The sequence below is a fragment of the Hirundo rustica genome, chromosome 12 (genome assembly GCF_015227805.2).
Source record: "Hirundo rustica isolate bHirRus1 chromosome 12, bHirRus1.pri.v3, whole genome shotgun sequence".
Classification (NCBI taxonomy): domain Eukaryota; kingdom Metazoa; phylum Chordata; class Aves; order Passeriformes; family Hirundinidae; genus Hirundo; species Hirundo rustica.
The window spans coordinates 5,735,866-5,759,432 of NC_053461.1; the positions used below are offsets into that span (position 1 = coordinate 5,735,866).

The window sequence follows — 23,567 nt, forward strand, 5'->3', positions numbered from 1 at the left end:
TGAGGTGGTCTGCCTCAGTGACCAGGATTGCAAAGCCAATTATAAAGTTTGTTTCATAGTTTAGATTTATTGAGTTAATCCTGCTGCTGGATGTTTATTAATTTCTTGTCTACGGGTATTTTCTACTAGGTTCTCTGCTCTAGGTAATGGGCTTGTACCAGTGGTCCGTAGGAGCTGATCTCAACAGGAAAGAACCTTACTGGTGTTATCAGTCGGCAAAGGTGGCTTGAAAACTGCTCACTAGCAGAAGTGTGCTACCCTTCCTCCCTCAGTACTTGTTCAGCTTTCACCAGTCACCAGCTGCCATAACTGAAAATCAGTCTTGCCTGGTGCCATGAGGTTTGGATGATGGTCCAGGTCACAAATGGCTCTTCTGTCAGTGCTGGGAACCCTTCTCCAGGGCTGCACGAGCCAAGGAGGGCTTGTTCCTTGCCAGGCCATCCTGGCTGGGTTGGAGTGGGCTGAGCTAGGAAAGTGCCTCCATCTGTTGCATCTCTTTTCAAACTGCTGGTCCTTAAACACACTATTGACTTAAGTGGTAAATGTTGGTAAAACACTCTGGGATTGTGAGCTGGGAGCAGCACAGAGGTTTATTAGAAGCCTGTAGGAGACTTTGACTTTCATAATGCTCAAGGTTTCTCTTTCTGCTTTCCCTGAAAGTGGCTGCAGAGCTCCCACTGACCTCAGCTGGGCAGGACAGAGTCAGGAAGTGCAACATTTGTCTTGCTGCCTCACACAAAGTGGTGTCAACAGCCTGGTTCTAGCAGGTAGATGGAGTCCCGTAAAATGCAGGGAAAAATTATTAATGAGCTTTATAATGTGTTATTGTCATGACCAGCTGGATTTTGCCTTTGTGTGTCCATGTGCTGATGCTCTTTTACCTCCTTCTCTCCCTCCCCAGCTGAGAAAGCATAGAGAGAGACATGTTTCTCACATCTGCAGAAGCTTTGAGGTTAATGTTGGTATCTAATGGAGGAGTGGGGGACTGAGGGCTGTGACAGTATTGCTTTAGGCTTTGCATGAAAGAAAACATCTTCACTACAATAGAGATCACACTAGCAACTACTTCTGGATGTCAGAGCAGCAGCTAATATTGCAACTGCTAAAATATCCTGGTTTAGTGCAAATTTAGGAGAAGGCCTCTGAATGGGGTCCCTCCAGAATAGCAAATTCAAGCAGCCCCTCCCCCAACTGATGCAGGAAAATATTTCCTTGGAGAAAAGTGGAAAAAACTACTTAACAAGCAAAGAATCCACAAGCATTAAAAAAAATGAATAATCTGAAACAATATACCTCTAGCTGCTCAAGAGATGGTAAATTCAGAAAGTCCTTGCTGTGGGTTATAGCTCAGCTCACTCAGTCTCTTATCAGTCCCTCCAGCACTGGAAAATGCTGAGACCCAGGCCCTGGTGGACTGCAGATGTGAGCTCCCGATGCTTTTCTGGTTCAAACAGTTCCAAGAAAAAGAAAAAAACAAAGAACAGTCCAGCAACTTCTGTCTCAGCTAGCTAAAATAAAATCAAAGGAGATCTCTGTCCTGCTGTCTGTCTGTGCTGCAGACAACACAGTCCAGGAGCAGAATGTGGAGGAGGGAGTGCAGCTTCTGAAAACAGCTGTGCTTCTTTCTCTCCCTTTGCTCTTGGAACTAGTCTGAAATGTACAGAACACAATATCCAACTTAAACAGAACAGACCATTGGGGATACAAGCATCATAAAGTCACCCTAGGACATAAAATTACCAAAGCATCTTTTCTGAAAATGTAATGGGAGGTGAATGTTGGGCACCAGAGGTGCAATGCACCTGAATCATCTGCAGTGGGTGACTTGTTGAATGGAGCTGTGTGTGTGGTGAGGAGCTGGATCTGCTCCATGGTTTTCTAAAGGACTGTTGTGCCCATCATTGGCCAGCTTAATCTTATTGCTGCGGTGTCCACACCAGCTCAAATGCTCCATCTATCCAGAAGCCAGGAGATAAGACAGGATGTTCTGGCCAGGGACTTTGCCCCTGTCAGAATAACTCCAATTGCCCTGGGCATTTCCCAGTAGCACCTGTGTGTGAGAATGCAGATGCTGAGTTGCATTTCCAGCTTTGCCAAGAGCTACTAGCTGCACACTGGAGTTTGACACTGTAATAAGATTTCTTTTGTCAGATGAAAATTAATCTTGGATTATCTGCTTCACCAATCCAAATACAGGCTCCTGTATTAGCATCCACTTTCCGTAGACTTCAATCTTTCAGGAAATAGATGCAAATTGGAAAACCTACATTAAGTTAACTGAGGTTGTAGATCCTAGCCACATCACATGTGAGCCTGGGAGGTAGAGAATAGCTTTCAAACAATTTCCCACAAATTGAGTGCTGGACTTCCATGCGTTTTATTAAAGCTGTGGTGAGAAACAGACTTGCAAATACAGTGTCCCTGTGCTTGAAGCAACTGCTCCCATTTAGAGAACAAAAAATGCTGTCATCTACTGTGGCTAGTCTCTCTCACAGAGCCCTCCGGCGCTGTTCTTGCCTTGGCTAGCTCGAGAGAGAAAACACAGTTGGAAGGATTTTTCTTCAGGGCCCCAAAAACCCAGGAGAGGCTGTGAACCTTTTCCTTTAGAGAGAGATCAGGTTCCTGTTGATGGCAAAGGAAGGTCTGCACTTGATCCAGGGGGGAATCAGGGCTTTAGTCAGTCTTTCTTCTGTGGTCCTGCCCCAGCCTGGGCAGCAGCCCCTTCCCTGTCCCTGAGCCAGGAGAAGAAGCTGGTTCTCTAGCCTGGGCTTATATCCAGGGAAGGGGCTAGAGGTGGGGACAAGCCACTTCCCAATCATGGATAAGGTGGGAGTGGAACAGAGTTGGATTACATTCCAGTATGGGAGAATGGGTGGGGAAAAGGGTCAGGGACAAACCTCCGGATGATACATTTTCCAGGGGAACAGGGGAGTACAGAAGAAACCATTACAAGACCCAGTAAAAAAATGAAATACAATACGAAACCAAATAATACGTGGCAACAATCTACCTCTAGCCAGTGGCATCCAGATGAACTTCTGCTCTCTGAATTAACACACAAAACTTTGTTAGGAGTCACTTAGAGCTCAGTGTATCTGACACAATCTTGCTGTGTCAAGAACTCTACAGAGAGTCAGAGGAGCACTTTGCTCTGCCTCTCCTTATCCCTGCCCCCATTGTAAAATGCAGCTTTTAATTGCCTGTAAAATTTGGCTGGTTGGTGACTCCACAGGGAGAAGGTGTGAGTGCATGTGCAGTGCATGGTATCAACACTGTTGCAGTACAGAAATGTCTGAGCTACTGAAGAATCATTCACAACTGGAAGCAAGACTGTGAAGGTGAGGTCTTCTGGGGCCTGGATCCATTTGGATGTGGAATGACCTGGCATACCTTTCTGGATGAGCTGAGATAGTCTGTTCTTTGCTGTGTGGATGTTTAATCCCATGGCTCTGCACTGCATCATTGCTGAGTGTCAGACATGTCCCAGTTGTCTGAGATCTAATTGCAGGAAATGCTTATGTTTTCTTGGTTACTTTGGTTGGTGTTTTTTCCTGTTTTTGCACTTCAGATGACATCCTTTCAATTGAAGCCTTAGAAACTCCAGAACAGTAGTCCAAGCGTGATTTAAAAACATGCTAGGAGTGGAAATGCAATTAAGGTATCTTAACCTCCTTTACTCTGCCCTGTGGCAATGCAAAGGAAAACAATTTGGTTTTAAAGGTTATTGTAAGCTAGAGATTTAAACTCTAACACGCTGTAATCATTACTGAGTGGTTATTGAAGTTTATCTTCATCAGTCATAAACAACTGCTAAGTAAAACATGCCTTTTACGTTTTTATTAGACAAATAGCACAATAATAATGTTCATTGTGGCCATTTCGTGAAAAACTGAGACAAGTATCAGTTAGCAAATGAAATAATACGAAGTCTCAGCTGTTGATATTAAGTGGAGATAGTCATACCAAGCACAGGTACTATGTTCCTCACCTTTCTGGCTTCATCTGAAGAAGGAAAATTGTTATATTGTAAGGTATATTTCAATACAAACAGCATGTTTCAGCCATGTTTCAGGAGCTCCCACTCCTGCTCTGATTGATGCTCCTGGAGACTACTCACACATTTAATGTGAAGACTGATATACATGTTTTTTTTCTAGCTGGGGGCTGGGCCTGTCTTCTCAAAGCTGCACTTTCCTTATATTTTAAGCACAGACATGAAGCCCCAAGGAAAGGTTTTTGTCAGGTGTGCAGCAGGGCTGATTTGCTTGTCCCACAAGGGGCTGCACCCTGGGTAGCTGTTGCCAGCCTGTCCTCATCTGTTCTGCCACCAATCTGACAATATGATTTGTAGGTTGTACAGGACTGCACAGGAGAAGAATATACCTCCTAAGCTGATTTATCTTAATGAGGTAGAGAGCTTGGAGTGCATGGTTTTTCCTTTTTTGTCAAGATCTTGCAAGATAAAGAAGAACCTGCTATTTTTTTCTGAGGACAAGGTTTTTAATTTTTGGTTTAGTAAAGTGAAATTCTTCATAGGACGTGAAGGCTTTTATCCCTCTGTGCCTTCACTAAAATAGATCCTCCTGTGAGCCAGAGGATGAGGATTTCAAAACCTGTCACTGTTGAACTTGCCTGTTATTAGTGGTGTGAGGAAAACTGAACTCAATTGCGCACTTGGAAATTTTCCACCTTTGTAGGAAGGGAAGGACAGAATGCCATGTGGATGTGTGCTGCTGCAAAGCCTCGTGCTGTCTGTGTGTGAGCTGTGTTGTACACCTGCAGCTCGGCCATGCTGGGCATGGGGTTCACTGCACATGGCCCTGCTTAGCAGGTGCACAGTTTTGTTAGTGCCTGATTCGATACTTCATTTGGAAAGCATTTGCTGTCCTCTCCTGACAGTGTTCTGTGATCCATATTTTTTATGGCTGGTATAATCTGAAAATCAAGTGCTTTTGGCAGTTTTCATAGCTCCATATAGTGCACTATATTCATCTGAGCAACTGCCATTTGTCTTTAATCTGTCCACGTCCAATTATTTTAAGTGTCCACAGGTGAAGCCTTAGAGACCATGTGTTCTTTCTGTTTAAAAAAGGAAATTCTTTATCTGTCATGGCTGGAGGTGGGAGCTCAGTTACTGGTCATCCAGTGGCATGTGATGTGACAAGCACTGCTCTGCCTTGCTTCTCTCCTGGGTGCAATAATATTCTACCATTCCTTCATTTATGACAGGGCCAGAAGTCTGCAGTGTGTCCAAGGTGACCAGGAGATACTCATATCAGACCTCTGTCATTAGTTTGGTTGCACTGGAGAACAGAAGTTCATTCAGTACTATCATTATTTTGAAAGTAAGAGCAGTGATACCAGAGTCTTCTGTAGCAGGCATGGTGTGGGTAGGGACAGGTAATGAAAGTGAGGAAAATGGGAACAAATCAATTGTTTGTTTGTTGTTCAGGGTTTCTCAACTGATTCGTGTTGGCAACGCAACCTGAAGAGATGAAATTAATAAAGTCCAGACTCTCTGTTCTTGCATTTGCCATGCAGGTGCACAGAGGTAATAATGGTAATGGTGTTACATTGGTATAATTGCACTGTACATTTGTTTTAGGAGGCTGGCAAAGAGCTCTTGGCTATGAAGGGCTAGGATGTTCAAGGGGGGATGCAAGTGCTAGATTCTGCTTGCCTGAAGTCACAGCTGCATGTTCAGCATCTCTCTAATCCTCCTCCCTGGACTGTTTCTTGACCTCCTTGGGGGATTTTGAGCCACAAGTAGAAACCCCAAATCTACTACTTAGCCATAGCTGCCTGTGGGGGATACACCAGTTAGAAAATCCGGGCACTTCCCTGTGGAAACAGGCCAGTGTCTGGAGAGAGATGTAGGAACTGGACTTCTTGGCATGGGTGTCCCCACTGTGAGTCACAGCCCGTGCTTGGCTGATAGGGAATTTCTCCTCCCAGAAATTCCTGAGCTAGCAGAAGTTATTATTGTCTCTTTAGGGGCTATTTGGTGATACTTAGCAAAAAAGCTTGTGGTCTCAGCTGTGGACCAGGTAGCTACTGCTGTGTAGGGGTAAATAACCTACCAGATCTGTCAGTGATTGTCCCCTCAGTCACTGGCAGTCACCTCTTGGCCAGAGAGCTGAAATGAAGCTGCGGAGACAGAACCATCTCCATGCTCCAAGACATTAGTGCCAGCTCAGCCTGGGAGCTCAGCAGCAGCAAGGTGGACTGTAGGGCTTGGGCTATGTCCCTGGGTGCCAGCCAAACCCAGTTAGGCTGTTGGGACATTCCATAAGGGAAGAGGCAGTGGCTTTGCCTGCCTCTAAACGAGTGAGCAGGACCAGGCAGCTGTTTGACACACCACCACTTCTGCAGGCTGCCTGTGAGGAGACCTGTGGGCACTGGGCTGGCTGTGGGAGGCACCCACTCACTCAGAACACACAAGGCACATTTAGTAATGAGCAGCGAGAGGTGGAGGGTTCAGAAAGGATGGCAGTGGGTGGGAAACACTCTAACATTCCCATTAATTTGAAATGTCTCCTTTCTGGCCGGAGAGAAGTGGCCAGATTTTTTAGTCAATATTAATTTTACACTTGGCACCACAGGAGAGTGTGAACTGCTGAGTTCACAAAGGGCCCATCTAATAAACAGACAATAGCAAACCAGAAAAGCGAGGATTGAGCTCACTTGCCCAGGCGATGAGAGTATAATAACCATGAGGGCTGCACAGGGCAATGGAAAATTCTGAGCAGTAATGAGAAGTCACAGCAAGTGCCTGTGCCTGGGCTCGCTGGGCACAGGTAGGAGCCAGGAGGGAAGGTGGGATGGTGCAGCATTGTGTGGGCAGAAGGAAGGCTTGGATCAGGAATGAGAGACAGATGAAGAGGAGGATATCACGTCACAGGTGTACTATAGGAATGGAGGGCCAGATTAGAAAAGCAAATTGTTCCCTGCAAATGAATGCTAAGCCTGAGCTCCATCTGATTTCCTTTGGAAGAGGGTTTGGAATTTTAGATGGGCTCCCACGTGCATGCCTGGTGCTTGTCAGCTCCCCTCTGGCCCTCCCTGTTTGATCACCTCTCCTTTAACTGAACCTTTCCTGTCTCCTGGTGGCCTGTTGGATAGCAGGCATCAGGCTTTAAAAGCTGCCCAGGTTAGCCAGGTGAATACTGCAAAAGTAAGAGATGAACTTGATTGCAAGGAGCCAGATACTGCTAGCTTTCTAATAAATCCAGCAGAAACTTCCCAGGAGCTGGTGATAATTGTAAGGAAAACAGGTTGGTTTGTCAAACATGTTTGTCTGTTTTCCTCAGCTTTCAAGCAGTGTGCAAAACTAGGTTTTTTTATTCAATCTTGTTGCTAGAGACTTTCCAAAACCAGAACTACTTTATTTTAAACTCTAATCCATGGGTACGTAAAGCATACAGAGGTCCTGGTTCTCCATGCCTTGGCCTCTCCTTTCTTCCCAGGATAGTAGAGTCCAAAGCTGGATAACAGACTGAGGACTTCATTTCCTGCTGTGGCTGAGCTGATGTTTCAAAATAGATTGATTTTTCTGCAGGATTGTTCTTTTAGTTCCCTTCCCTTTTCTTCTTAATGAACGCTTTTCATATCTATGGAATTGGAATTCTACCTCGATTGAAATGGCACCGCTGTTATCAAAATTCAAAGGCTGTATCTCAAACCCCAAGCCACTTGAAATCCCTGGCAAATCTAGCAACTGGTTAATGAATACACCTTGAGGAGCCCAGATACTTTATTTTCATTTCTGTCACACACTTAGTGTTTTTGATCTGCCCATTAGAGAAGCAAGGTGAAAGAGTAAGAACTTGCCTGTCTCTGCATTATCCGCCTGTGACAAGGTGCCAGTGCTGTGGATGCAGGCTGCTGCATCTGATCAGCTGTAATATTCAGGACTGATTTCTGGATAGAAAGCCACTGATTTTGTTTAAGATCAGAAGAGGAAAAAGAGGCATGACTTTCCCAGCAGTTGTAATCCTGTCAGTGAGATTAAAAACAATGAAATGCATGGCATGTGAAGTCCTTGGGAAGAGAGGAAATCAAAGCCGCGGTAAAAAAACGGGGGAAACAAAGTGTGGTTAGACAGAGGAATAAAAGGATACATGTGAAGTGCACGTGTTGGAGAGGTGGGGCAAATAGACTCCTCTGGAAGAAGGATGAATTCTCAGAGCCTCTGGTGTGAAAAAGGAAAGGCTTGTGGAGAATTCATAAAGTACGCTAGGAATGAAGACAGGGATGGGAGCTGGGGCAGTCTTACAGAGGTCTGGAAGTGGAGTAGCTGGATGCAGGGGCCTCCTGCAGCAGGAGAGGTCCCTTCTCTCAGGGGTGACCTGCACTTGGGCAAAGGCAGCAGCCTGTGGGAATGCCCTGGGCAGATGGCAGAGTAAATTACAGTGCAGAGACCTGGGCTCAATCTCGTTTGACACTGCAGCTCCTCAAGTCTGTTCCTTTCCAAGCTCGAGGTGTGTGGCTGAAATTGTCTTCATACAGCCTGGAGGTTTTACTGGGTTTTCAGTCAGGCTGAAATAGAAGTAAATGCTGTAACTGCAGCCATCTTTTGGCACCCGAATTTGCAACACGCATGAGTATAACCAAAGAACAACATCTATTTTGAGGTGTGAGTTAGAACCTATTGTGCATCCTTCTGCGTGTGCCTTGCACTTGCTCTGTGCCTTCCCCTGCTTATTCTGTGCAGCCCAGGAGACTCACCCTGGAAGTCTTGGGGTGTGAAGTGAGGACTTGAACCCCAAGCAGCTGTGTGTTCCTGGGAGGTCAGCAAGGCTGGGGGTGCCACTCATGGCAGAGGAGTGCAGTACAGTGGGACTTTTTATTTTTTTACCTTATTCTATCCCATTTATGAAATGTCTGCTTAAAGGTAATGGGCTGTGTTTGTACCATTTGACTGTGCTGCTCTCTGTCCTGATCATGGCTCTATCTGGGGGTGATTGAGGGGGTGAGAGGACAAGTCACAGCTTCTGCCCCAACTGTCTTGGCACACAAGTTTAAGTCACCTTCCCCGTCTGCATTTTTTCAGTGGAGTGACACCTCCTCTTTCAGCTCTTAATAACGGGAATACTTAATAAACGCAACCTTTGACCTCTCCCTTCTCTTTCATTAAACATGTTACCTTTATCCATGTGTTTTAGCACCTTGGTGTGGTGGCTGGCAGAGACCACGCCAGGGCCCTGCTGTCTGATGCATTCTCAGTCAGGGTTGAGGGGGGTGACAATGTGTCTGTTTCTGGATAGCCACCCACTAACATGCTTCATTTGGCCAAATGGCTGGGCAGTTAGATGTCTTGAAAACACGGCCCTGTTGTGACTGCTGCTGCTCTGTGATGGAGGAACACGAGGCCTGTTGTGGGTCAGGACTGGGCAGGTGCCGTGGAATTGCACTGCTGGGCCTCGAGTGCAGTGATCACCGTTCCTCTTGCATCTGTGCTGAGTGCCACCCTCCCACACAGGGCATGTGTTTTGTGTAGGGGGAGGTGTGGGGGGCTTTATGGCCCCGCTCTCACGAGGGCTCCTTTCGTTCTGACCTCCCACTGGCTGCTTCCTGAGGGTGTTGATAGCACCTTCTTGCTCCCCCACTTCGTCACAGAACGTAAAATGCTGGCAAAACAGGCTTCTGATTTGGATCCAGAATCCAATATTTGAGCAGCTGTGAATGCTAACAGATTGCCAGGACTGGGAGGCTTCACCTGAGGTCTGAGGAATTCAAGTATGAAATAGCTGTATTGCCAAAGGCAGTGTGTAACGTTGCTTTTAAAAATTTCTTGGCACCTGAAGCATGGAGAGTGGGTAAATATAACATTAATCTTTAAAAAAAGGTTTGGGAGAATTCAGGAAACCAGGAGCTTGTAAGCCTGGCATCTGTAGTACATAAACCAGTAAAAGCTGTAATAGACAAAAATATGTTTGACAATGAGATAAACACAGTCAGTTTGGGAAAAGTCAGTGTGGTTTATATGAAGGCAGGATGTTTGTCTTGCAAACCTCTTGGAGTTCTTTGAAAAGAAAGTAGGTGAGAGTGAAAGAGCTGGCACTAGATTTCTGTAAGGCTTTTGACAAAGCTCAGAATACCTTAATGGGAACACATTAAGGGGGACACTGCAAAGGGGAGAAGGTCCTGAGATGTACAAATAATTGGCAAAGAGATAGGAAACAAGGTGGGAGAATGCTGCCCTGGAGTTTTACTGTTCAATGCTGGAGTTTCTACTGGTGAATCTATTCAGGAATGACCATTGAAAACAGGGGGAGTGAGACTTCAAACTAACTTGTTAAAATAAATTTTTTCAAGACAGTGAAGGTGATAGTTAACAGTGAAGTATTGTTGAATAAAATCCTGAGACTGAACGGCTGGCCAGTGAAATGGTGGATGAAATTTCAGGTAAATAAATGTGAAACGAGGTATGCGGAGAAATAGAGATTGTTGTGTATCTAAAATCATGGGCTTGGAGTTGACAAAGATCTTGGGAGTATGTCATATAACATTCTGAAAAAATCTGGTTGTGCTTAAGAGAAAGACAAATCAAATACTAGAAGTTAAGAAAAAAAAAATCTTAAGAAAGACCAAACCAGGAAAACACTGTTGCACAGTTCTGGAGAGAGAGGTGGTGTTTGGTTTTAGTCTTGTTTTGGTTGCCTTGTTTGTTTTAACTAAAAAAAACCTGATGTGCTTTCACCTTTAATATTCAGCTTGATTCTGCTTTTTTTATACTCAAGGAGTATCCTTGACGTGGGAAAATTCCAATAACAGCTTCTGTATAGGACTGAATGAGGAGTTGTCCTCAGCTTGGAGGAGATGTGTGAGAAGTATAGCAAAGGTGGAGGAGCTGTTACTGCCTTCCCCTGCACAAGAACAAGGGGCTTCCAAAGAAAGCCTTGGCTCAAACCATCATGAGTGTTCTTACCTCTTCTGGTGTAGGGCGATTTTCCTCATGTACAGCAGAATCATCTCTCCTGAGGAATACTGCTTTCCCATCTGAATTCCTTCGCTGAAAAGGGAAGACAAAGTCCCCCTAGGTAAAATCTTGTGTGATAATTTATGCATTTGTTACTCTGGCCCAGCATCCGAGTAGAGGTTTGGCAGTGGAGGGAGTTTCCTCGCCCAGATGAATCACTCACTGGTGTTCATGCCATACATGCATGATAATCTTTTTGATCTCTGTAGGCATCTGAGGTTCTTCTGCTTGGGTAACTGGCAGCTGGCCTGGCTCATCACAACTGGCAGCTGCAAAAGTGGAGACTGGCTAGAAAGATCTGGAAATTGATAAGGCCCATTCTGGAGATCTCTCTCTTGGTTTGAAGGTGTTGCATGTTGGATTGCCAGGCTTGCACCGTTGTTTACAGACTGCCCTGTGTCATCTCTGTCCCCATAACCCAGGGCCTTCCATAAGAGCTGGGTAAGGGAGGAAAGTGAGAATGGGGAGTTAAAAGGGGCAGGGCTCAATGTGGACTTCAGAGCAGCTGTGTAGTCTTACTGGATGCTAAATATACTGAATTTGATATCTGCAAATCCCCATCAATCTATGGCTTAAAGAACCTGGGGGAAAGTGTTTGTTTTATCACTAGCAGGCCAGCTCCCACCTACGTTAGCATGTGGCCCCATCCAAAGGTCACTTTGGGAGGGTTGAGGACTTTTCCTGTTGTGTAGGCTTCCTTTCTTTTATGTGTATCATTACAGATTTGAGCTCTGCACCTTGTCTCTGTGCAAGGTGTGTGTAATATTTAGGTCATAAAGGTTAAGTCTTGCATTTGCCCCTGGACTTAAGGAGAAAAATCAGCTCTTACCAGGAAAGCCTGTATAAACCGCTCTTTTCAAACTTGTGTCTACTTTTCTGTCACTCCCCCTTACTCAGTCCTGTTTCTCTGGCACAATCCTATCAGCACACTATTATTGTCACCGTTAATAAATCCACGTGTGTCTAGCAGAGAAGTGTTTCGGTGGAGATGTATCTGCTTGGGAGTCTTAGGGGCTTTTCCCTCTGAGGAAGTTATGGAGAATACATGATCTGCCGGAGTTTAGAGTGGTGCTGCTGGAGTTATGGAAGAGGGAAGTGGTGTGAAGTACCTGAGAACTCAAAATGGTATTGCCAACATGTTGAAGTGCAATTGAAGCGTGCAGAAAAGAAGGTAGAAGGGAAAAAGATCCTAAAAATAGATTTCCCAGCAGTTTTAAAATCAGATTTTCCTAGTGTTTGGTTTCTAACAGCTCGTAATTAGCTAATGCTTGTGCTGTCAAAGCAGGTGCTTGACCATCTCTGCGCGTTCCACGTTGTGTTTCAGTGCCTGGTGGTTTCTGAAAGCCCTGCCTGCTCATCAATGAGCATAAATGCTCGTGGGTGTCTTGGTAGTGGGGAACAATCCGGCCGGTTTTCCTCTGGGAAATGTGTGCGCAGAGTGCCGCTGTGTGGTGACACAGAGCGCAGCGTCCTTGGGGAGCGGTTGGAAGAGCATCTCCTTGAAGTTAGTGGAGGGATGTCCGATGTCTTCACGGGGTTTGGGTTGTGCCTGGTAAAGGAGCAGGAGTACACTCCAGACACTTATATTTCGGTTATATGATAGTTTGCCTTCCCTCTTCTCTCCAATAGCCTTTTGACAGAATTTTTTGACGAGTGTTCTTTTCCAGTTGTGTGTTAATGTCACGTCTTTCCTCAAGGAACAGGGAACTAGAGAGGTAAGAACAGGACACATGTAGATAATATGCTGTGTTCTGAAATTTTATCCAAACAGTATGTTACAAATCATCTCAGGTATAGACAACACAAATTCAGGTACTCAGGGCTCTGCTTTCTTGTACCTGTGGCAGCAATGCCAGGGCTGTACTGTGACCATACCTCTGTTGGAGAGTGCTTTCTGCACCCACAGTGCTTGTACTGAGACTAAAATTCCTAGTCACTTCTCCTGGCATCCTCATAACTTGGTCATTTGGCATTACTAATAGGTCTCATACCTTAATTCTGAGGTGTTTCAATGTTTTTTTAGCTTAATATACAAGCCTGTTGATCTGCTCCAGGGAAGGGAAGGCTTCCCTCTGAAGTAGTTTGTTGTAGATTGAATGGGAAAGAACAGTAAGCAGCAGCCACCTTGCCAGGGGCATAGCCTGTGGGTTTTCCCTGTGCTGTAAACCAGGCTCTGTCTCTGCAGCTGAGCCATCCATTTGCTCAGTGGCTCTTTGCAGACATCATTCCAAAGATCTTCAGCCTGATCATAAGAAATTTGGTAGAATTTAGGAGTGTATGTGAGCTTTCCCTTTTCACTGTCCCTTTCACGCTTGTAAGGAGGATTCAGCTACTGGTGTCTTGAAGCTGCACATGGATACATGTTGTCAAATCATGGTATGCACTACATTGCACCTTTAAATACCCACACACCTCCTTTGCGTGCTGTTCTTCCCCTCCCTTGGGCTAACCTAAGGGACAGTCATGGGCCTGAACTGTTTCCCTCAGAAATACTCATCTTCCTCCATATGTACACCAACCCCCAGTCTTCAGTTTCCCATCTAGTCCTCCTTCAAACCCAGCTATCTGCTGGTGGAAGGTTCATTTTGTGTTACAAAGGTCCTTCAAGTCCATCCCCAAGCCATTTTTCACAATGTCTGCACATGGCTTTATCGACCAAAGTGTGAGCTCTTTCTAATTCTAGCTGCACCTTTCTTGCCTGCAGCAAAACTGTTCCCTCTTCACATTCTCAGTTGTCCCACCTTCCTTGTCTGCACATTGTCAGGAACAGTAACTGTCTCTTGCTATAAAGGTACAAAAAGGTCACCCTTCTTAGCAGCTGACAGTGCTTATGGCATTACTTTGGCAAGATTATTCTTCCCATTGCAAGAATCAAATTCTATCACCTCCTGTAATAAATTGACAGAATTTGGGGTCTGAAATTATGAAATATTCTTTAACTTTCCCAGTATGAATCACAAGCTTTGTAGGTGTAGAACCAGCTGGATTCTAAAGCTTCAAGTAATACCAAACCGGTTCAGGAGATTTTGCAGCCATGGAGGACAAGTGAGAATTCATTCTGGTCCCCAGGAGTCACCTGTTCTGGCCCTTTCATAGATAATTATGTATAAACATACTTAACTGGAACTTAGTTATAAACTTCATGTCACAGAAGAGAGGAGTTGCCAGGCACTTCATTTCTCAGGGAATTATTATTACTGTCTGTGCCAGTCCGTGTGTGTGTGTGACCCATTTGTAGTTTCTCCATGGGAAGAGGCACCACAAACTCGTAACTTATTCCACTGCTTTTCTGTCCTGACTGTTAAGTCATTAGACTTTCCTCAGTGTTCAACTTAATTTCTGCATTTAAAATTTAAACTTATTCTTTATCTTATTCACATATTAGTACTTTCCTAGATGCTGTACTACTCTGTGTATTGGAAAGTCATTATCATGTCCTTTCTGCTCTCCTATCTCAAGGTTTAACAACCCAGTTTCTCAATTTTTCCTCACAGGCTATGTTTTCTAAGCCTCTGATTTTTCTTTTTTTTTTTTTTCTTTGAGGCCTTCCAGCAAGTCCACAACTTTCTCAAAGTGAGACTTTTGTAACCCTGTGTCATCCAGAGAGTTTGAATGAAAGAATTAAGAAGTATAGTATTGTGGGGCACACTTCCATTACAATGGTAAAATAGAGCATGGCAAATCTATTTCTTATCTAGTGGAAATCACAGCTCAGCCTAATCTCCAGTTAAAATATTCATTAATACAGACTGAATAATAAGCACATACAGAACAATTACTATGAATCCAGCTTTCCTTCCACTTAGGAGATATGGGTTTGTGCACATGAGAGGTTCTGACAAGATCAGGATAGCAGTGAATGAAGCTTTTTATACACACCTGTCTAACAGAAAGGGATTATGCACAAATGAATCTACAGTTGGTGTTAGCCTGTATATCTCACACTGTGCCACAGTGACCGCTCTGGTTTCTGGAAGAGTGAAGATAAGGAATAGGAGTACAGGCAGAGACTTGCACTGCATTGTGGTAAAATCTGGATGCTTCCTAAAGGAAGCTAGTAAGTGTGTTGTAGGCACAACCTAGCCCTTGTGCAGGTCGAGTCTTGCTGCAAATACGTGAAATTCTCTGGGAATATGAGTGTCTTGGCAGGTCTCTCAAATTGTGCTAATTTGACCCCATGCTGTCTAAGGAATCCTTGTACTCTAGATTTGGCTGCTGCTGCTTTTCTACTGATTGGTCTAGGTCATGCTTGTTCTTCCTTCATGGGACCTCCAAAAGGGGAGGGAGCAATTCAGCTTCAGCCCTTAGCCAGGAGCTGCTCATCTCCATAGCAGGAGAACTGTTCTTCTCCAGGGTGCTCTGGGACAGGTACAGGGGGTAGCACAGAGCAACGAAGAACTGGCCAAAGAATGAAAAGAAACAGCAGTGTTTACTGGATGGAAGGGATGGCTTGTGAAATGAAATCATCATTTCGTGTTCTTAAAGGACTCCTGTGATCTGTGGCGGTAAAACCACAGCAGAGGTTTAACAGGGCTCAAGGCTGCTCCTGCAGTGGTCACACTGCTTTGGTACCCCTCTCCCTAAAGGTACTAACATTTGGAGATGATTTCAGAAGAGCAGTTTGAGTGAACTTGGTAACTGAGCAGGGGAAGCTGGGTGCTTTTCTGAGATAAGTATGACAGGAACCAGCACCTGCAATCTGAAAGCACAAATGGAACTGTAAATTAGGCACTCTGTTTAGAGGGATTGGCCACTGGAACACCTGTCCAAGGGTATGGTACATTCTCCATCCCTTGAGACTTCATTCTTTGCCACTCCCTGAAAGGAGGTGGTAGCCAGCTTGGCCTCTTCTCCCAGATAACCAGGGGTAGGATAAGAGGAAATGGCCTCAAGCTGTGCCAGAGGAGTTTAAGGTTGGACATCAGCAAGAATTTCTTCACAGCAAGGGTTGTTAGGCATTGGAAAGGGACTGCCCAGGGAGGTGGTGGGGTCACCATGCCTGGAGGTGTGCAGGAAACAACTGCATGTGGCACTTGGTGCCATGGTTCAGCTGACATGGAGGTATTTGTTCAAATGTTGGATTTTAGGATCTTAGAGGTATTTTCAAATCTTAATGATTCTGTGATTGTCTTCAGGAACACATTTTCTGGGACTGATGGTTCTGTCAAGTGTGAGATTTTTGGGCTCAGTCCAAGAATAATGATGAAGTGTCAGTCATTTATATACAGAATGATCAAATCATTTCTCTTAGCCTTAAATACTTAAGAAATTATGAAGTGTGGATATTAAATTAAAGACACTGTTCTCCAATATGTGCCCGATAAAGATTAAATAGGACTCCATGTTCCAATTCTGTATCTGACATTCCCTAACTGGGAGTTTAATTTCTAGAATATTAATAATGTTCTTTAGCATTTAAGGACTGTCAACCGTCTCTGGTTTAGTGTTGTAGAATCAAGTTTAATATTGAGTTGCTGGGAGGTATTTGTATGAAATGCAGATTTCTTAATTTCGTACAAAGTGTAACAATTCAAGTTCTGACTCAGTCATTATGATTGCGCTATGTTCCTACAGCATGCTTATAGCTTTGTCTCTAGTGATATTTAAAAAAAACTTTTTAAAAAGTCATTAAAAATGAAAAAGTTTGCATATTTTCATATGGAATAGTAGTGCAGACGCAGGATGATATCTGATAAATTACATTATATGCATTTAAATTAACAGATAATAATTTTCAGGTACTTGATTTCATACACTATTTAATGATTTTTGGATTAGACATTTTTGCAGGGGTGATCAGAGGGGGCTCTCTTAGCATTTCATCTTGATTTTGCTTGATTAGTGGTTTGGAGCTCCGAACAAAATCTTGAGCCACTTTGCCTAAGACATTAAATCACATGGTGGAAAATTAATCTTTTCCCAAAGAAAATACTGTTTGTCACCTGGTTCGTTATCCTCGCTTTACATGTGGGAAATGGGAGTGCAGAGAAAAGGCGCTGATCCTGAGGTCACAGGGGGGGCACGTGGCAGCCCCAGGGACTGGACACACTTCAGAGCTGCTGTGAACAGCTTTAGCCACAAGTTCATTCCCTGTCTATAACATCAAGAAACGGTATTGTTCCAGACTGCAGTAAATGGCTTAGGCGCTGTATTTAGATTTAGAGAAGTTACTGAGGAGCTCAAGTGATGCAAACCTTTTGTATGGCTGACTCGGAGGAAAAACGTTGGTCTTCAATTTATTCAGCGGTACTGTCACTGTAAGCAATTTACTACTTGACATAAAGAAAAGCCTCAGGTTTTGTCTCTAAGATACTGCAATGGATTTTGTGCAGGTACAGATTGAGATATTTTAAGTCTATGGTTTTGCTAATGGTGATTTGCCCAAAAACCCCCAATACAGGCATCTCAAATACGTCAAGGCAAGTCATGAAAAGTCTGTGTTTTCCTTTGTAAAATACTTTTGAGTACTTTTGTGAGATCTAATGGTTGTTCACAAAATTAATACAAAATATGACTTAGAGCCATGCAACATCTCCTTTCTAAATACGTTTATGCTCAACTGAGCTCAGCTTCCCATTTTCATTTGTGGCTTAAAGTAAATGCCCTGAGCACATTTTGCACTCAGATTAATAACCACTTTATCATCACAAGCCTTCCTGGGGCTGCCCATTTGGGGTTTTTGTTTTGGTTTGGTTTTGTTTCTCTCATAAAACAGGTCAGCATGGTTCTCTCTGGCATTTGTAAAGAGGGAAGTACGTGAATGATCTGTCCCCTTTTTTCAGATCATTCATTTCACATTTGGAAACTGGCCTTGTTTTCAGTAATCGGGCCAGTACGTAGAAGCTGGCTGGTGTGAGCGGTCGGGCTGGGGATTTTTCTTGGTTTTGGTTCTTGTGTTCGGTGTGTGATTCCAGGCGGGTCTAGGGGAGCTGGGTTTCGCTTGCAGTCACTGCTCAGAGCTGCCATCAGAAGGAGATCTCCGGCAGCGCTCGCGCTGTTTCCATATCACAAACCGGGAGCGCAACCCACGGCGCTGGGCTCGGTGTAAGGCTCCTGAGATGAGTGTGTGCAGAGACCTTGGCTAGCTGCCTCTTGCCAGTGCAGGGGCCTCCCAGCTGCTGGATACCTCTCCTTGTCTCCTGCCTTCACTGCTAGCTCTGCTGGGGCCCAGTCAAGCGGTGCTGCCCAACTTCTCAACAGGTAAATCTCGTTCCTTTCTTACTGCGTCACCCAAAATGCGTATGCAGAGCCCATCTGCAGGGTGCCTGGGCTTATCAAGGTGTGGGGATTAATGAAATGGAGGTTGGTAATTGAGAAAACCTACTTTCAAGCAGCGTAAGGTACAGAACTTGCTGCCTCGTGTGTCCCTGTGCCAGGTGCCGCAAAGCCAATCCTTGGCAGGAGGTGCAGAGAGCCATTTCCTGGCTTTGCACAAGTGGACAGTGCTTTGTAGGTGTCAGTGGTTGAGCTGTACAAGATATTCTATAGAGGAAAAAGGCTTGATGGTATCTCAAATTAAGTAACAGTGATTTTTAAATTCTTAGTAAACACAGATTTCTACTTTTCCTGTTATTGTTCTGTAAATACTGTTGGGTTTTTCTCCACCAACTTAACTCTGCAGTGCTTGGGGTGGTTGCTTTTTGATGAAAGTGTCTGGACAGAGACTTTTAAGATAAGAGTCCTTCAGAAAAATTTGGGTCTTTGGACAGATTCCCTGAAGGAGGATTCTAACAGGCTCATAATGTGTAATGCTAGAGAGTCTACAGGAGTTTCACTGATTATCTCACTGATAATTTGGGGAGAAATGCTGGAAATGTCCCAAGTATGAATGAAAGGTGTTTCAGGCCCCAAGACTTGGGATCCTGGGTCTGGTACAAGGGTTTCCTTGGCTAGAGCCAGTGAGCTGAGCCGTGCCCTGCGTGCTGGGGTTTGGGAGTGGGTGGGAAGTGCTGTGTGGCTCTGGGGAACCCAGCTCCCACTCAAATGCTTTGTGCCCCCAGGGCAGGGAACTGCACCTGACAGCTTTGGGCCAAACTGCTCCCACGAGCCTTCAGCTTCCTGGGGAAGGAGGATGAGGGTGTGTTCTGCTGCTCAGCAGGATGTAGCTAATCCTGAGCTGTATTTCTTCACTTGCCACCGCCTCTCCTTTGTGCTCCCAAGCACGACATGGGGGAGGCTGCTGTGCATTCCTCTGATGCCTTGCTCTGTTCTCTGCTGCTCTTACTGTCACTGCAAAAAGGGGTTCTTAGTGTCACTCTGCAAAAAGGCATTACTTAATCCTCAATCCCTCCATCCCAGGCTGAGGGAAGTGTTAATACTTCAGTGCTATTCCATAATCTTATGGAGAGAAAATGTGAAATGTAGATAGATTACACGACTTGCCAAGTTCAGAGTTGGGAAGAGATTCCACATCTCTCTTCCTTTCTGATCTTGATTGTCCCCACTGTGCTTTTCCATGGCTTCCTGGGATCATTAACTGCCTCCTTGGTTTGCCTGCTCTGACCATAAGAAGCCTGGGGCTTTGATAGGGCTTGGAAGCTGATGATGCTGAGGTAGGATTGAGGTTGAACCCTTCACTGTGGAATTCTGTGGCAACCTTCGTGGAAAATCCTGTGCATGTGGACACAGCACAGCCAGGACTGCATATGTGGCTTGACTCATTGCACAGGCAAATGCCAAGGCTCACTTTTCTGAGGAAGAACTGGGAATACTTTAGGCTAACTACAGCAGAACCATGGTGGTATTTCTGTGATTAGTGGTATGGATTAGAGTGAACAAGGTGCCTCTCAGAGCAATAATTGACTTAGGTATCTGGACAAAGAGAAGCTGGCAGGCAGTGCATCAAGCAAGGCTCATTCAAGAGAGCTCTTGCAGTGCCCTGATGTTGTGCTGATGCTGGGCACTGAGGAGCTGAGAAAGAGGAAACAGAGCCTACTGATGTCCACATCATTGCTGGAAACTCAGTAATCATCAGCCCTTTTCCTGTGTAGCTGTGCATGTCTCTAATGTTAAAAAAAAAAAGCTCCTGGCCCTGTTTTCTGATAGATAGCTTTTTTGTCCATGAGCTCCTGTCCCTCCTTTGCTGGCTGTGTCAGAACAGGCCCAGGCAGGATGGCCTTGGCTTGCCTCGCTCAGGCTCTGCCCTCAGCCCCATCCCCAGGGAGCTCAGCACCCGTTTGTGCATGGGGAGCTGAGACATACAAGAGCGCTTTGATTAGGGTGGCACAGAGGAGTCTATAACAAAGGTGGAAATGTAACTCTATTGAGCTACAGAAACTCTCATTCAGACCTTGAGCAAGCCTAGAACTGATGTGAAGCATGGAAGCCTGTATGGTTCCTGTATCTTTTGTCCTCTGTAAACTTATTTAAGTTTGTTTTCTGACCTGGGTATTTTATCAGTCAGGATATGCTGGAGGTGGTGGAATAGGTTGCTGGTTGAATCATTTTGGAAGCCAGTGCTATTAGCATTACACAAGAACTGAATTTTCCCCCTAAAGTGTTGCTTAGCCCATGCTTCTCAGATTCATGTGAAGTTAAGTTAGTCAAGCTGTCCTCACTGAGAATAGTTTTGAGAGTAAGAGCCTTTATCATACTCAAAGTGTTGAGATCATCTTGGGACAGGTGTAGAAGGCAACCAAAATGACCAGGAGATATGATCACATCTAAGAAACAAAAGTGCTGGTTTATTCAGCTAGGCAAGAAGAGGGAGATGTGTAATCTGGTGGAGTTTAAAAATGAGGAGAGAGAAATGTTGCTGCTGAAGAACTTGGTGATGCAAGAACAAGTGACAATAAATTGCTAACTTAAAAAAGCTTAACAGGCAAGGAACTAGAAGACTTAAGCACAAGATCAAAGAAGCTTTAGACTTAGTCACTCATGGTAGTCAGGGAAATCACCTAGAGAGGTTAGTTATGATTTTGAGAAATGATTTATGAGACATGGCAGTTACTTTCTGTTGCCACAAACTTGATTTAGTAGCCTGTAAGTTCCTCTTTTAACAGACAAGTCTGGCAGAAAGGGCACATTTGCCAGAGTATTACTGCCACTGTACTTTCCCAAGGGAGCTGTTCCAGTGCTTGGCTAGCCTGCTTTTCTGCTAGAAGTGTCCATGGGGAACCACAACGAGCTGTGTTATATCTTGATCTACTGTGAGATCTGAAAAGATGTGAGCATTTGATTTCTCGGAAGGTGAAAGTAATTTCTCGTAATACAAGTGCAAATCGTTATTGCTGCAGTTGTTGGAATGAGAGTTTTCTCCCTGCCTGGCCTTCCTAGTCCTCTTCTTTAGATGTCTTGACTAACAAAGTCTTTTATCCTCCTCTGCTTGATGCAGGGCTTGGGCCAAATTTTTCCCTCTGCTTTTTACCAGAGGGAACAAAGAGTGAACATGTTGGTGTCAGTGAAGCTCCTCTGGTTTGCTGTCACACATGACAGCAGCACAATGGTGCTGGGCTGCTAAGTGGGAGTTGTGCTTGGGAGATATATTTTCTGTTATTATAGGCACAGTGCTGGAGTTAAGGCTATAATGCAGATCACACTCCTGTTACTCCTTTGTAAAAGGCTTTGTAAGCTTTTATTTTGTGAGTGAGCACTGCAGCCAGAGAAGCGTTTCTGGCAGTGGATCATGGGTGGTTTGGGGAGTTTAGTGTGGTCTCTCAAGCATCCCTGTGTCATACAATGTCTGTCCCAAGGACGTAGCCTAAAATCTAACCTCCCTGAGGAAACAAACAGGGAGGGGTTCTGCCATTTGATTTAGCTGCCCAAGTCAGCTGCCTCATCCCCAAGGCTTCCTCTGTGGTCTGTGGAAAGGGAAAAGTACCTCAGGGGCACTGTTCAGTACTCTGTGTTAGGCTACAACTGCACTGCCCCCAGGAGGAGCTTTTCTTTCCTGAGAATTTGTGATGTGAGAAAAATTGGCTTGGTACAGCTTAGGACTTAAATCAGGTGTAAAGCACTATGGCTGTGAGGATTCCCTGCCCTCTGCCAGGTGCCTGAGAATGCATTTGGGACATGAGGCTTTAAGTGACGCTTCTGCAGCACAGAGGTCTCAGTACTGCCAGAAGTATGCATTCACATCCCTGTGCCTTTTGCAGAGCTGTGTATATGGCTGACATCGAGGTCATCTAAGGCCCACAAACATTTGGATAGGTTTTTCAGATCTTGTGCCCTTGTGGACACGGTACAGGCCTGAGCTTCAGCCCTGCTGGCTGCACTCCCTGCAGGGAATGCAGTGCCCCTGGAAGGTACACTTGGTTTTTGGGTGTACAGTGCAACTCACTATTGGTTTGGGGGTTTATACGTATACATGGAAAGTTGTTGAGAAATTTGAAGTAAAATTGCAGTGGGTGCTTTTCATTTGTCTGCATCTTGCTTGAGTCACAAAGTTGACAAAAGCCCTAAGGGCTGATGCTTGTATAGTTTTGCTTGTGTGTTTTTCTTTTCACATCAGGCTTCAAGAAGGATGTGCCTTTGGCAGGTGATGGGAAGGTAGAAGAGAGGTGTCCAAAGCAACTCTGGCATTTGTCTGCAGTCCTGCCTATGTAGAAAGCTGGCCAGATATGTTAAAGATATGTTAAAGGCATTGTAGAGTGTATTTATTAGTTTAGCAAAAAAAAATCATGCAAGGACTGACTTTCTTTGCATCTGGGGGAAAATGTGCACTGCAGTCACTCCCACTTGAATAATGACATGCAAAATTTGTATTCCATGCAGGTGTCAGTTACAGTGAACTCTTGAGAGAGGTTGTGTCAGTAAGAGCAATGGCTTCAGTGTCTGTCACGACTGCACACTTTGAGTTAGGATATGGAGTGAAGGTTGGAAGTTTCCTTGCTGTATCTGTCAGTGACACTGTCAGAGTCTGCATGTCTAAGCAGAGAATGCAAGCTGAGACTGAATGGGAATGCTTACCTCCACCCTATCAGCATAGCCTCCCCTAGATAAGCTGCTGTAATCTCTGCCCAGGGATCTGGCTTGGGCAGCACTTTCACACTTGTCCATTCCTGTGGTCATATCTGTTCCCTTTGCACTGGTAGCTGAGGGAAGGCTCAGGCTCTGGAGGCTCCAAGCCAGCTTTGCAGCACATTGGGCGGATCCAGGAGTAGATGTGTGTGACGTGAGCTGGGCCTGGCTTAGACCCCCCACTTTGGGAAGAGGCACTAGGGTTTTCTCCTCCTAAGGCAGTCCAGAGCCTCAATGACCCCCTCTACCTCAGCCAGCTCCAGATGCTGGCACCTGCCCATGCTGAGCCCCAATTCTGACCAGAAAAATGCAGGCTTCAAGGAACTTTAGCTGGTCAAAGGGCAAAATATTTGTTGTCATCCTCAGTTAAGGTCCTCTCATCTTTGGAACTTGAACATCTGATCAGACTACAAAACTGTGTGTGTAAAAGCACAGCTCTTCTCTGAAAGAGACTGCAGGTGTTTCATGCTTGTCTCTCAGGGATTTGGTGGCAACTGTGCATGGCTTGCAAGTAGAAAGAAACATTTTTTTCTGTAACTGCCTCTCCTCCAGATGCAGCTTGAACTCAGATACCTGAGCTGTAGTCTTTCCATCACCCTCTGATCAGAGGGTTTGATAGAAAAGCTGA

General features: G+C 44.9%; 1 protein-coding gene across 2 annotated transcripts in view; it reads left to right on the plus strand.

Annotated features, from left to right (window-relative positions):
* The window catches only part of LOC120758508 (high mobility group protein HMG-I/HMG-Y-like), a 53,680-nt gene that overhangs the window by 19,602 nt on the left and 10,511 nt on the right, over positions 1-23,567 (plus strand). Inside the window, exon 2 of one of the 2 annotated variants that reach the window (XM_040076826.1) lies at positions 3,233-3,338. The exons of the other annotated variant lie outside the window; for it this stretch is intronic. The gene's annotated coding sequence lies outside the window, so the exon portion shown is untranslated. The remainder of the gene's footprint in view (positions 1-3,232; positions 3,339-23,567) is intronic. 2 annotated transcript variants of the gene reach the window in all.